This window comes from Odocoileus virginianus, chromosome 15, assembly GCF_023699985.2.
Source record: "Odocoileus virginianus isolate 20LAN1187 ecotype Illinois chromosome 15, Ovbor_1.2, whole genome shotgun sequence".
In the NCBI taxonomy this organism is placed as follows: domain Eukaryota; kingdom Metazoa; phylum Chordata; class Mammalia; order Artiodactyla; family Cervidae; genus Odocoileus; species Odocoileus virginianus.
The window spans coordinates 66,118,196-66,133,364 of record NC_069688.1 but is presented as its reverse complement, the minus strand read 5'-3'; the positions used below and the strand labels follow the sequence as shown (position 1 = coordinate 66,133,364).

At 44.9% G+C, this 15,169-nt stretch overlaps 1 protein-coding gene and 1 pseudogene across 1 annotated transcript in view; both read left to right on the top strand.

Annotated features, from left to right (window-relative positions):
- Positions 1-15,169, top strand: part of SNTB1 (syntrophin beta 1) — a 241,787-nt gene that overhangs the window by 136,936 nt on the left and 89,682 nt on the right. The window lies entirely within an intron of this gene.
- Positions 1,680-14,159, top strand: LOC110123877 (large ribosomal subunit protein uL4 pseudogene; annotated as a pseudogene).

Here is a 15,169-nt window from a genome sequence, read left to right as displayed (position 1 = left end):
AGAGTGCCCTACGGACACATGCTACAACATGCATGAGTCTCAAAATAATTGTGCTCTGCAGAAGAAGCCAGATAAGAAGGAATATATACTGTATGATTCCATTTATTAAAATACTCAGTAACATAGACTAAGCCATAGTAAGAGACGTGAAGGGAGGAAGGGTGCTTGGGGAGGGGGGAATACATATGCCTAAGTCTTATTAAGTCTTGTACCCTTATGTACAGTTTATTGTATGTTAATTATAACTCAGTAACACTATTTAAAAATGAACGCAGTTCTAGAAAGACCTTGCAGTGAACTGGACTGTTCTGGCATGTGCACATCCTCAGCTTCCATGCCTCTGTCCCTGGTCGTGGTCCCCCACCCCCAGACTGGAATGCCCTTCCTCCACCTGTCAAAACCCTCTTGCTTCATTAGCCCCGTCTCAAATGCCCTTGTCTTCCGGAAGTATTTCCTGATCCTTGCAATCTAGCAGCCTTCCTTGGGTAATCTGTGCTGCTTTAATGGCACACCTGTTCTGCCATGTGGTATAATTATTTTGGTTTTGTCCCCCTCAGTAGACTGTAAATGGTTTGAACAACATCCAGCTTCTCTTTGTATCCCACCCCACATCATGCCTAGAAGGCTTCTGTACCCATGTATGAGTATTTAAGTATTTCTTTTTTAAAAAATTATTTTATTATTCTTACTGTTATTTTATTTATTTTTAATTTTTGGCCATGCAGTGTGGCATGAAGGATGCTAGTTACCCAACCAGGGATCAAACCCACACCCCTGCATTGGAAGTGTTGAGTCTTAACCACTGGACTGCTAGGGAAGTCCCATGTATGGATATTGTGGAATTCAATACCTGGAGGACCCATTTTCTCCAAAGATACACATATTAATTCATGAATCAAGTGGTCGTAATAGAATGCACTTTCATCTGCTGGGTTTAACCTTAGTTCTTAGGTGTTCTGTCCTTTGCCTTTCCATCACACGCACCCCTGTACCCACAGACACATCCTAGCAGGTCTCTCTCCCCTCCCGCCCCCTCCCACCCCCTCCCACCCTGCTCTCATGCCAGGAGTAGAAAGCTGTAATTCCTTCATTTGCAACAATTTCCCAGTTCCACTATTTTAACATCTATTTTCTTTAAAATAAAGGAAAAAAACTAATGAAGTAAAAACAAAATCAAATCTAACCCACAGCTTTGCTGCTTCACAGAGAGACTGAGTCTCTTCCTACCTTGCTCCACACCTCAATGTACTGTGATAATGAGGCAGATTGAATCTCGTGTAGTGTGACCTTTTGAAGGGAGGGGTGATCATTTGCATTATTCTGATTTTCACCCTCTTGCAACCAGTACAGAATTGCATGACAATTTAAAACTTGTCTAGATAGTTCAGATATACATTTTTTTTTTTACATAGCAATTTTGTGGGTAGCTGATTTATTTGTTTCTGCTTGTTTAAATCCTTCACATAATGAAAATGATTATTGCTATCTACACAAGAGGTGAAAGTGTCTTTGAGCAGAGGCTTCACGGAGAAAATAATTATGAAGCTGTCATTTTCATAAATACCTTGACAGTGAAATATCTACAGAATACTCTATGGGCTTCCCTGGTGCCTAGTAATGAAGAGTCTGCCCCCGATTCAGGGACCACAGACTCGGTCCCTGGTCCGGGGAGACCCCACATGCCCCAGGGCAGCTCAGCCCGGTGCCGCAATCCTGGGCCCACGCACCACGATCCAGAGCCGACGCTGGAAGCCACCAGTCGGGAGCTGCCCAGAGCCTCTGCTCCGCGTCGAGAGAAACCAACGGGTGAGAAGCCCACTCGCCGCAGCCAGAGAAAGCTTGCACGTAGCAACGAGTACTCAGCACAGCCAACAAATGAATAAATAATCACATAAATTTATTTTTTTTAACTACGAGGTTATTATTATTATTAAAAACACTGTAATGAATGTTTCAACTACAGGAAAAGCAACTGTCCCCAAATTCAGGACAAACCCTCCGGAAAATGGTAAAGGATGTTAAATTTGCCTCTAGCACACCATGAGTTCTCCGTTCTTTCCCTGTTCTCTGAACATGGATAAACATGGCTGTTGGGAAGTTCGGTTCTAGGCTCAATAATACTGCTACCTGTGTGACCTTGACTGAATCACTTCTCTTTTTCCAGGAGTTAGGTTTTTGTATTTTTTCTTTATGTTTAAAGTGAGTGGTTGGATTAAATGATCTCTAACTTCCTTCTAGATTGCTAATTCTTTGACCACTCATTCTTTCACGGTTCTCTGCTGGCCGGTGGCTGTTAATGACCTTTGTGGAAGGCTTCATGGGTATTAATAGCTTAGGCGCCCTCCTCCACACTGACACACCTTTATTTATATGGGGGCCATAGACATGCAGTTGGTGACCCATCCACTCCTCTCGCCTGGAGAACTCCATGGAATGAGAAGCCTGGCCAGCTCCAGTCCACGGGGCAGCAAGAGTCCTCGGACGCAACAGCCACCGACGCCCAGAGGCAGGCGCTGCTTTTGCCCTTTTCTTCCCCTCCCTCTTTGAAAAGAGAGACTTAGTTGAAGTTAAAACTGAACGGCTGAGCAATATTTTGGTGCTGTTACTGTATGTAAGCAGCCGCCAACTTCACGTGGTTAATTACTGCTGAAATAATTTATTGAGAATTTAGCAAAAGATTCTCTGCTCCTCAGATGAATATAGATTCTTCTCTTGTGTTAGGAATTTCTCATGTTATTTGAAAGCGTAAGAAAGTGTGTATGCTTGTCCAAGATTGCTAGGCTGTAATCTCAGTGATTATAGGACCCCAAACCATGTCAAGTTGCCCCTCCCCTCCTGTGCCTAACACCGTGTTTAGTAGGTACCAGAGACTCAGTAAGTAACTGATAAGTTAACGAATGAAAAAGGCATCTCACAACTTTGTAAATATGTCAGATCAGTAAATCTTGCTGTTCTACATAAAGCTCTGACATAAATGAGTTAGAGGGCATCCACTGCTGTCCTCACCCCTCAGAGATGAGCACTTTGAACCAATATTCCTGGCTGCTTCAGTTCTGTGCCATTGTTTTAGTCTGTTTTACGCATTTGCAAGGCTGCCTTTTACGTCTAATCTGGGTAAAAAGGCTTACAAGACCACACATTGATTATTTTAGCCCAAGAAAATTATGTATGGCAAGTTGTATGATAAACATTATAATATGAAATAGAATGCAATAAATATTTCTGAGTGGATTGCTATTGCACAATACCCATGTAAACCAGCCTTCTCATGGGACCTTAAAACTTGTTTGGCTTATTTAGTATACTGAGATTATACCTTAGAACTGAAGACACTGTTCCACAGGATTAAGTTCCAGTCTTCAGGACTAAACAGGCTGGAGGCTCCCCTCGCTGGTGTCAGGGCTCTGCCCTTCCGATGCCGGGGGCGTGGGCTCCACCCTGATCGGGGAACCAAGACCCCACACGCACCAGAGCCTGCCCAAATAAATACACATTGAAAATAAAAACTTAATGCAATCCATCCCCCCCCCCCCCAGAAAAAGACTGGAAAGGTTAATATCTAGTAAGGGAAAAAAGAAAAACAGCCAATGGAGGCTGTTACAGAACTTTGACTAGAAGGGAAATTACCACAGAGATGGGACACTCTTTCATAGTAGACAGAACCATCCATTCAGTTAGCCAATACTTGAGGAATATTCCCTAAGCCAATAGTATAGGCCAATACTTATGGAATATACCTGCCTCCATGTGTCAGGCAGTGGGGATAAAATGAAGATAATGCTGGTCTGTGCCATGCCCTCAAGAAATTTATAATCTGGTGAGAGAGATAAACTATAAAAGGATGACTCTTGAAAGAAATTATCAGGTGACCAAAAATGAGAACCAAAAATGGACAGTAGGGTAGGGCAATAAAGAAGTACGTGTCAGAGCTACATGTCGAAATGCTCTCTAGATATTTCTAGAAATGTGAGCATGAGTGCCACTGATGCTCACCGCCACGCCCGTGGCAGAGAGTGGTGTGTGACTGTGCTACTTTACTTCCATGAGTAAAGTACTTCTTACTCAAGTACTTTACTTTTCTGTTACTTCACTTCCTTGTCAAACCTGGACCTGCTTTATTTTTCTGTTGTCTTGGTAATTGGCACTGCCATTCATTCAGTTGTACAAGCCAGAAAACTGGGCAGCCTCCTCAACTCTTCCCCGCTTCCTCACTGCTCACAGCTAACCCATCATGAAGTCCCATCAGTTTTCTTTTCTATACATTTCTAACCCACGTGTGTCATACCATTTCCACCACTGGATATTGCACATGACATGCACTAAAAAATTATTCATTGTTTATCTGGAATTCAGATTTAACTGGGCATCTTATATTGTTATAAGTGAAACCTGGCAACACTAGCCCAATTAACCTAATTCAAAAGAAGCAAAAATTGGTCCTTAGACTTCAAATGCTGTGCTCTGGATTGAACCGTGGAGTGGATTGCTTATTTTGTCAATATATGATATTAATATTCTAGAGACAAATGTATATTTATTTAACCTGCAGAACACCTGCGTATTTAGATGGCTTTAAAAAAAAAAAGGAAAAATCCAGCTGAGTAAGGTCAGACCACAGAATATTTTGTGAGGTACAGATGAATTGTAGAGCAGAAAAACAGAATGCTTTCTCTAGTTTGACATTAGCCAACTCCTCTTCTAAAACTGTGATAATGACATTGTTTCCTCGGAGAGGCCAAAGTGCTGAAGTTCTTCACATATTTTGTAAATTTATGTATCACTGAAACACTGAAACCGAGCCAACGCAGGAGAGATTGTCAGGTTCACTCAGAGCTGAGCAGAGTACTCTATCATGCATGACCTGCTTTTGAAATGGGATTTTGTGAAAAAACAGCAGAACACCTTCTTCGGGATTCTTTTCCATTAACTGCTCACACTTGACAGATCCATAGATGATCTCATGGGCTCCCTCATGGCAGCCAGTTTCCTGCATTTGCATTCTTAGCTAGGCAGTGACAATTTTAAGCAGTAGAATTTACTCTGGCTAGAGGGTGTTCACATATCTCAAAGCTATGGTTTTTCTAGTAGTCATGTATGGATGTAAGAGCTGGACCATAAAGAAAGCTGAGCACCAAAGAATTGATGCTTTTGAACTGTGGTGTTGGAGAAGACTCTTGAGAGTCCCTTGGATAGCAAGGAGATCCAACGAGTCCATCCTAAAGGAAATCAGTCCTGAATATTCATTGAAAGGACTGATGCTGAAGCTTAAACTCCAATAATTTGGCCACCTGATGTGAAGAATGGTGGCCAAAATATTGGATAGACAGGGAGGCCTGGTGTGCTGCAGTCCATGGGGTCTCAAAGAGTAGGATACGACTGAGCGACTGACCTGAACTAAACTGAAATGATGTGAAGAGCCAACTCATTGGAAAAAAACCTGATGCTAGGAAAGATTGAGGACAGGAGAAGGGAGCGACAGAGGATGAGATGGTTGGATGGCATCACCGACTCCATGGACATGCATTTGAGTAAACTCCAGGAGACAGTGATGGACAGGGAGGTCTGGCGTGCTGCAGTCCATGGGATCACAAACAGCTGGACATGACTTAGCAACCAAACAATATTCTCATAGAGTTCATGTAGCCAGACTAAGAAGTTCAACATGCAAGCACATGGTGAAAGCTGTACTAGAAAAAGCGCCTTTGTTGCCACCACAGCCCACACGACTGCCTCAGCTTGCACCTGCGACACCCCAGCACTGGCCAGGCTCTACCATTGCTGCCAGTAGGAGCTGGGCACCTCCACCACCGTGCATGCCAAAGGATGGGTCCCGTAGGCAGCTACCTTCTCACACGCCCTGCTTCAGAACTGCCTTTCTGAGGGAGCGGCTCTGTGCCCTAGCTGCAAGGGAGGCTGAGAACTGGAGTTCTGGCTTCTGCCTTGGGGAAGCTCAACTTAAAGTGGGAAAACTTTCCAAATAGGTAGGAAGGGAGTTCAAAAGATACTGAGCAACCACCAGAGTGAAAAACATTCACTTCTCCTTTATGCAACTGACCAGTCTTTACAAACATAATGATTAAGGTACAAGCTTTGCATTTAGATAGACTTTGGTTCCAGTTCTAGCTTTGCCTCCTGGGAGACCAAACAAACTAGCCCCTCGGAGGTGCCATCTCTTATCCAGGATGTAGGCACATTTACTACCGTTCCTCTCATAGGAGGGTGGTAAGGGTAGAAGGAGAAAAATATACTCGTTTGGGGGTGGAGTTTACCTCCCCACAGGACAAATACTCATCCCCAATTTGAATATTGTTACTACCATATTTTATCTCTTTCTTTTAAAATCTTTTAGCTACAACCACTTTGGGGATTTTATTAATGAATCTGTTTTGTTTTTTTCCTATAGTGTCGTCTTTTTCACCTTACAACACGAATGTGGTTCAGTGACCTAAAACAGATTTCTTTTCTTTAGTTTGTCTTTTTCTCATGGGCTTCCCTGGTGGCTCACATGGTAAAGAATCCACCTGCAATTCGGGAGCCTTGGGTTCAGTCCCTGGGTTGGGAAGATCCCATGGAGAAGGGCATGACTCTTCTGACCTGGAGAATTCCATGGACTGTATAGTCCATGGGGTTGCAAAGAGTCAGACGCAACTGAGCAACTTTCACTTTCTTTTTTTCACTTGCGACTGATTTTCCTAATGAATCATTTCGCTAACAACATTATGGCCAAAGGCATGCAAGCACTCATTTTCTTAAACTTTTTTTCTAGTATTTTTTTCTGATTACATTGCAAAAAAATTTTTAGAAATTGTATAAAAAACAGAAAAGTAGGACTAAAAATACATTAGAATTCCACCAACTAGCAGTAGCCAGTATTGAAGGTGTGCCATGGATTTGCCTCTTGGGAAGTTTTTTATCAACCACCAGCCTCATATATTTGTGAAACAGTAAACAAACATGTGGTCTGAGCTCCCCTTGATTCCCAGGGATCGCTACGAGTCCACAGGCCACGTCTTCCTGACCCCCTTTGTCTGTTTTCTCCAACCTCCCATTGAATGGAAAGGTCACGTGAAGCTTCGTTGCCAGGCAGCAAGTTATGTTTTATGTATTCATATCCTGTTAGGAGTTTTCTAGTTTTGTGCGTCCGTCCCGCGTTTCTAAGCAGGGGAAGTAGAGGATGCCGGGAAATGCTCCTGGCTTTGTGAGAGCCTTGGAGAGTGAGAGGGAGAAAAGTACCCTTTTGTCGCGAGGTGTGCCAAGTGAACTCTGGGAAGCTGTGATATCACTCCCAGGCCGCGCCAAGCTGCATGGAAATGGCGCGTCCTGGCAGACGTCTCGACAGCGCCTGATCCCTCGGGGCTGGTGTGGGCCTCCGTAAGAAACGGCTCCATAGGCAGTATTTACATAACCGTGGTGGAGTGCGAGGATAAACACAGCTGTGGCACTGCCCCAAATATTTCTATTCAGCAGGGAATTAAAGGAGAACTTTATCACTTGAACTGCAGATAAACACAATTCATCAAGCGGCGGTCAGTTCAGCGGGGGTACAAGACCAGCATTAGGAAGGCCGGCCTGCTGAAAATAGCTCCATCCGCGGCCTGGCCGCCTGCGTCTTCCCCCCGCCCATGCCCCCAGCTCCAGAGATGTCGGGCTCATCCGCTCTCAAAGAGGTTGTCTAGGTGGTTTTCCTCACTCGGCGCTCAGTCCGCCTGCCGTGAGCCAGCGCGCCACGGGACGCCTCTCCCTTCAGCGGCGTTCTCTCTCTCTTTCTGGGCTGTAGAATTGCCTGTGGATGGGAGTAAGATTATGTTGCCAAGGAAAGGATTTTTTAATACCAGCGTGCACTGGAGTGGAAGCAGGGCTGACTCAGTCCTGAGTGGTCTGCAGCCTACGCGTCCCTTTAGCCCCGGGTATGTGCCTGTCGGTCACTCAGGCGTGTCCGACTCTTGGAATTCTCCAGGCAGGAATACTGGAGTGATAGCCATGCCCTTCTCCAGGGGATCTTCCCGACGCAGGGATCAGACCTGGGTCTCCCCCACTGCAGGCAGATTTTGTGTCTATGTAAATACTTCCCAGTGATAAAGAATCCACCTGCCAATACTGGACACATAAGAAATGAGAGTTTGATCCCTGGGTCGGGAAGATCCCCTGGAGGAGGAAATGGCAACCCACTCCAGTGCTCTTGCCTGGAGAATTCCATGGACAGAGGGGTCTGGTGGGCTATGGTCCACGGGGCCACAAAGAGTTGGACAAGACTGAGAGTTGTCCAAAGAGCTGGACAAGACTCACACACACACACACACACACACACATATAACTATATATATGACTCCACTGTCTAGAGGTGGCCACTGATAACGGTGGCCACAGATTTTTCTGTTGGGAAGATTTTTATCAGCCACCAGTACCACAGATTTGTGAAACAGCCACCATGTGGTTTGAATTCCGCTTGATTCCCAGTGGTTGCTACGAGTCCACAGGCCACATCTGCCTAAACACATCGTCTGTGTTTTCTCCAGCCTCACACTGGAGGGGAAAGGTCGCTTGAAACCTTAGTTGCCCGGTTACAGGTTATGTTTTGTTTATTATATTAGTTATATTGTAACTTAGTTACAAGTTATGTTTTATTTATTATATTATTATATTTTTAATATAGTTAATATATTTATTATATATTCAAGTTTTGTATGTCAGCCTTGCATTTCATATATATGTTAAGAGAGAGAGATTTATAGATACATATATCATCAAATCAGAGTAGTAGTTACATTTGTGTGGACGGTGGAGATAGTGACTCAGAGGCAGCATGAGTGAGCTAGGATGCTGGCAGTGCTGTTTCTTGTTCTTGTTAAATGGGTGTTTGCTTTGTAATAAAGCACTGAGTTATACAAAATAAAACCAGGATAAAATACCATGTTTTAACTAAGCAGAGGATAGAAACTGATTTTTTTCCAAGTTTCTCTATAATAATTTCATTTTCAGTTAGTAAAATTGCAAAATATTATTTGTTTCCAAGAAGATGTGCATGTATTGGGCTGGCCAAAAAGTTCTTTAGGGTTTTTCAGCAGATATTGTAGAAAAACCTGAATGAGCCTTTTGGCCAACCCCATATGTAAATATGAGTAATAAGTAGCAAGTAAATAGCATGAACATAAATAATCATTGAAACCCAGGAAAAATTAACTTAGAGTGTTATGAAGACCATCGTGAAGACAGGAAGGAGAAGTAACTGCAGGTTCTTTCTATTGAAAGTGACAGATATCCCACTCAAACTACCTAGATGACAAAAGGGGTATCTTCTCTCATTTAACCAGGAAGTTCAAATGTGCAGCTCTAGCCAAAGGCCTGGTGCATGTAGTGATTCAAATGATGTCATCGTGAAATATCTGTCTCGACTCTAAGCATCCATATATTTTAAACATTAGCACGGCCCTGTTCAACTCTGCATAGGAAGATAGCTCCATGGTATATTGGTTTTCTAGGATGGCTATAACAAAATAGGCACAGACTGGAAAGCTTAAAACAAAAGCTTCGGTTTTGGAAGCCTGAAGTGTGAAGCCGAAGAATGGGCAGGGCTGGTCCCTTCTGCGGTGGAGAGGGAGAAACCCTCCCAGGTAACCCTTGGGCTTGATGCATCTCTCCAGCGTCTTCCTCATCGTCACCTGGCCTTCTCTGCGTGTCTGGGCGTCTCTGACATTCTTATTGGATTCAAGACCCGTCCTCATCCCGTAGGTAGATTAATAAAATAAGGGTCTCACCATCATCCTTACTTTCATTAATTCTGAAAAGATTCTTTCAAATCAGTCACATTCTGAGTTTCTGCATAGACACGGGTTGGGGGAGATATTATTCAGCCTTCTGCACACAATGAGTTTCTTAGGGGCAGGGACCCGTGCATCCTACTTGCCTCTTCAGCGCCTGACACACCTGTGTGTGCCTGGAAGACTCCCAGATACGCACAGCATATTTGTGCATCTGTAAAGAAATCACTGCATGCTCCCAACTCCATTGTGTAACCCAAGAGGTTTACTGGGATTTTCTGTTTTAATAGCCGTGACTGTCTGTTTACTCATAGTGTAGCTAAGACAGAGTTAACTTGTTTATAGGTGCCCAAGTGTCCAAATGTGTAAAAACATTACATCCACTAATAGATTTTCTTTTCCCAGTAACTGAGCCAACAGCAGTCTTAAAATGTCAAAAGCTTAAATGACAACTCCCAACATCAGGATTTACAAGTTACAGAGCGTGTTCACAGTTATTATCTCATTTGATGCGTGCATGCTCAGTCGTGTCCAACTCTTTGCAATATCATGGACTGTAGCCCACCAGGCTCTTCTGTCCATGGGATTTCCCAGGCAAGAATACTGGAGCGGGTTGCCGTTTCTTTCTCGTGGGGATCTTCCCGACCCAGGAATGGAACTCGTGTCTCCTGCATCTCTTGCACTGGCAGGATGATTCTTTACCACTGTGCCACCTGGGAAGCCTAGTTATGTCATTTGTTTCCTTAGTAATCCCATGAATGTCATTATTGTCACCTTCGTTATAATAATTATCACTTTCATCATCATCATCATCATCATCATCCCTGTTTTATAGGGATAAAGAAACTCGAGCTTTTTTTTCCTGTGGGAGCCGCTGGGTTGAGAGGAGCGTGGCCTGCTCCTCTCCCTGCCATGGCATGTGGTCGCCCACGATAGCAGTGTACTCCAGAAAGCAGAGTCCTCTGGCAGAAATGCCACTTTGCCTGCTGTGTTCAAGGCTCCCATTCGACCCGATATTGTTAACTTTGTTCACACCAACTTGCGCAAAAACAACAGACAGCCCTATGCTGTCAGTGAATTAGCAGGTCATCAAACCAGTGCCGAGTCTTGGGGTACCGGCAGAGCTGTGGCTCGAATTCCCAGGGTTCGAGGTGGCGGGACTCACCATTCTGGTCAGGGTGCTTTTGGAAATATGTGTCGTGGGGGCTGCATGTTTGCATCAACCAAGACCTGGCGACGTTGGCACCGCAGAGTGAATACAAGGCAGAAGCGATATGCCATCTGCGCTGCACTGGCTGCCTCAGCCTTACCAGCCCTGGTCATGTCTAAAGGTCATCATATAGAGGAAGTTCCTGAACTGCCTTTGGTGGTTGAAGATAAAGTTGAAGGCTACAAGAAGACCAAGGAGGCCGTTTTGCTTCTAAAGAAACTTAAGGCCTGGAATAATATCAAAAAGGTCTACGCCTCTCAGTGAATGAGAGCTGGCAAAGGCAAGATGAGAAACTGTCGCCGTATCCAGTGCAGGGGACCCTGCATCATCTATAATGAAGACAATGGTATCATCAGGGCCTTCAGAAACATCCCTGGAATTACTCTGCTTAATATAAGCAAGCTGAACACTTTGAAACTCGCTCCTGGTGGCCACGTGGGACGTTTCTGCATTTGGACTGGAAGTGCTTTCAGAGCGTTAGATGAGCTGTCCGGCACTTGGTGTGAAGCAGCCTCCCTCAAGGGTAACTGCAACCTCCCCATGCACAGGATGCTCAACACAGACCTTAGCAGAGTCTCAAAAAGCCCAGAAATCCAAAGAGCACTCCGAGCACCACGCAAGAAGATTCATCGTAGTGTCCTGAAGAAGAATCCTCTGAAAAACCTGAGAATCATGTTGAAGCTTAACCCATACGCAAAGACCGTGCGCTGGAACACCATTCTTCGACTGGCCAAGAACCACAAAATCTGCATGGATAAGGCAGCAGCAGCACTAGAAGCCAAATCAGATCAGAAGGGGGTTGAGGGCAGGAAGGCTGTGGTGGGAAACAAAGAAAAGAAGGCTGTTGGCGATAAGAAGCTGAAGAAGCCTGTGGTGGGAAAAAAGGCTGCAGGGACCGAGAAAGCAGCAGCTGAGAAGGAGCCCACCTCAGAGGAAAAGAAGGCTGCTGCACACACTTAGACTTGTTTATTCCACAAATGCCAAATCATTTTGGACAGCTAATTTTGAATAAAGACCTGAACAAAGAGGAAAAAAAAAAAAAGAAACTTGAAGCATCAGGGCCTTTAGTTGTGTTTGAAAATTACCCAGCTGAAACTGGCTTCTGCAGAAGGGGAACATGGGAGAAAACAGGGGTGTACTGAGGGTCGGGTGCGGCTGGGTCAGGCGTCTTATCGCTCAGCTCTGCTCTCCTCTGCACTGGGTTCATCTGTCGGCAGCCCTCCCCGCTCGATGGCCAGATGGCCGTCTGCAGACCCATGACTGTAACCGTTCTCTCTGTACACATGCTGAGAAAAGCATCACCCCAACAGTGACTCCTGAAGAAACCCCAGGCCTGGATCTCCTTGGACAAATGGCGTCACACCTGCAACCTTTGGCCCATCGATGCCCCAGATCACGTAGACTGAGGATGGAGGCAAAGCCTGACATCAGAAGAGGCGGGGGTGTAAGGTAGGCCCGTAGAACCACAGATGTCCATGAAGAAGCGTAGGTTATAAATTCCAGAGCCTGCGCTTTGGAACAGGGTTGCTTCAACCAACAGGCCAGTCCTGTGGCTTTTTCTCCCCCACTTTCTCCTCCTCTTCTCCTGTTCAAGTAAAGTGAATACGCAATGCATACACATGGAACAAAATTCAAAAAACACAGTTATCCCATGAAAATTTCTCTTTTTAAGTGAGTATGTTTGCTGATTCATTTTGGTTCTGATAGTCTGCAAAGATTGATCCTGTTCTCAGGTTGCTTGTTGGCATTTGTATTTAGGCAGAATAAGACAATTTTTGTAACGTGGCTGTGTTTTTATGTGGCTTGCAAACATGTTTTGGTACTATCCGTATAATAAAGATACGGCTTCAATTATAGAAATTGACTTCGGGGGACTATTGTAGCTCTTCTGAATGTTGGTATGTTTACATGTTTCTCCATATATAAAATCTGGTATAGAACTATTTTTTGAAATAAAACATTTTGTAAGTTTCCCTTCTTATCCTGTCCGGTCACTCAGTTTCCCTCCTCGTTAAGCCTACCTGTGTAGTCTCCACACTTACAAGCATTTGTTTTAGTCGCTAAGTCACAACTGACACTTTTGCAACCCCATGGGCTGTGGCCCACCAGGCTCCTCTGTCCATGAGGTTCTCCAGAAAGGAATACTGGAGTGGGTTGCCATTTCCTTCTCTAGGGCTACGGGCGTTTATATGGACCACTCTTACCTCAGTGATATGCTGCTGATCTCACTGTCCGCCCCGTGCGGTTTTTACCTCCGCTGTGGCAGGCGCTTTTGGTTCTCGGACTCTGATGAACCTCGGGGCCGTTTTCACAGACCCCTTGGTTATTTTTCCACCCTAAGTCTTCATGTTCCCTTTCTTTCTCGCCCCTCCCCCCTCCCCTTTCTACCTTATTTCCTCATCTTTATCTCCTTCCATCTTTATCTCTCTTTTACACATGGATGAAGAATTATTGGAGTTGAAAGTGGCCTTTTAAAAAATGAGTTACTTGAAATATTTGACCGTACAGAATGGTTCTTTGCGGGTATGTTGTCCGAAAAATACTTTAGGAAGATGAAACCATTCCCCATCTCTTTTCACCCCCAGAGGCACTGCTTACCTCAGGCAGTTCAGAAAGTGAAGGGACTTCAACAGACACTTGTAGCCCACATGTGCCCCTGAGCATGAGCCTCGCAGTCCTTTTAGGGGGAACAAACATGTAAGTGGAGGGAAGAGTGCAGACCCAGGTTTGCCCCAGATCTCCAGAATCTCTCAAGAAACTCATGCCTCTCTCCCAAAGTTGTTTTTTTCTATTCCAAGATGCCGGAAATAGCCCTTGCATAACTTTTTAGTTTCTTCTGAGCTTGCCTTTTTCAAGCGCAGGTGCTCTGGAAAGGAACCGCAGAGCCCACCGCGGGGGGCTCTCCTTGCCTCCTTGAACCACTGCCGTCTGCTTGCACCCAAACTGGGAAGACTCTTGATTGTAAACTAGAGTGTAGACTGGAGCTGATCAAGATTAGCTTTTCTCTAAGACATCTCATGCACACGTTATCTCACTTTTGTCTTTTCAATAATCTTGAGAGGCAAGATTGAGCCATTTTACAGATAAGAAGATTGAAGCTTAGGGAGACTAAGTTTTAAAGTCAGCCTTGACCCCCCACAGCCACATGCTTAACAGCTACCCCCGATAATTGTGCTTTTAAATTGTTTAAATTGTTAAAAAAAAAAAAAAAATGATGAAAAAACCACAGCATGGCCAGCGCAGGAATGGGATTTCTTTCTCTGTCTCTCCTTTTACTCCAAGACATGCATTGCACTGAGTACATTTACATTTTGACAATGGGGTTAAGTGAAAAATTTTGTTTGAGACTTGTACTAGGTAATGTAATAAGAAATAAATATATATACTGGGTTGGCCAGAAAGTTATTGAAGTTTTTCCATAGGATGTTTAGAAAGAACCCGAATGCCCTTCTCAGCCCACCTGCTGGTGTGACCCTCCATGAGCTTGACCGGAATCTTCTGTTGCCCCTTGGAGCTCCTGGGGACTGTCGTGCTCCCAGGTGCTTACTGTCTGCTTTAGTGTGTGGGGTTCACAGGGACTAAAATAAAACGGTTGTGCGTTTCTTCCTCTCTCCCCTTTGAGTTTTGTTGGGCTGATGGAGAGGTGAATGCAGATCACTGTATTCTTCTGTGTTTGTTACACAAACAGTTGACGCCCGTCCTGGGTCAGACAAGCCGTCAGGTCTCCGTCCACCGTCGTTCTGGAGGCTCTGCACAGCCCCCCGTGGGCTGTCAGCGAAACGCTCCTTCTCCTCCCCCTGGTGATCCGACCCCCTCTCGATCCACAGCCTAGCTCTTTTTAGAACTTGAAGCTGCAGCTTTGTCAGAAACAAGCCTTCTTCCTCCTCACTCGCATGGTGTGAGTGCTTTCTCTTTAGGCTGCTGGTTCACAGTCCCAAACACTCGCCCTTCACACTCAGGATCGACTCTCTTCAGAACCTCGCTTCATCCAGAGCCGCTCGGTGGTAGTCTAAGGTGTGTCCCCAAATTCTTTGATTCTGTTCCCTGCAAGAACTGAAGCTTAACTCTTCCTCACGAGCATACGTGGGGCTCAGTGACTCACTTGCAGCACAAAGAGTAAACCAGAAGTGATGCCGTGTGACCTTGGAGACCAGCTCATAAAAGGAACTGTAGTTCCTTCCTGCTCTCCAGGGGAATCCAG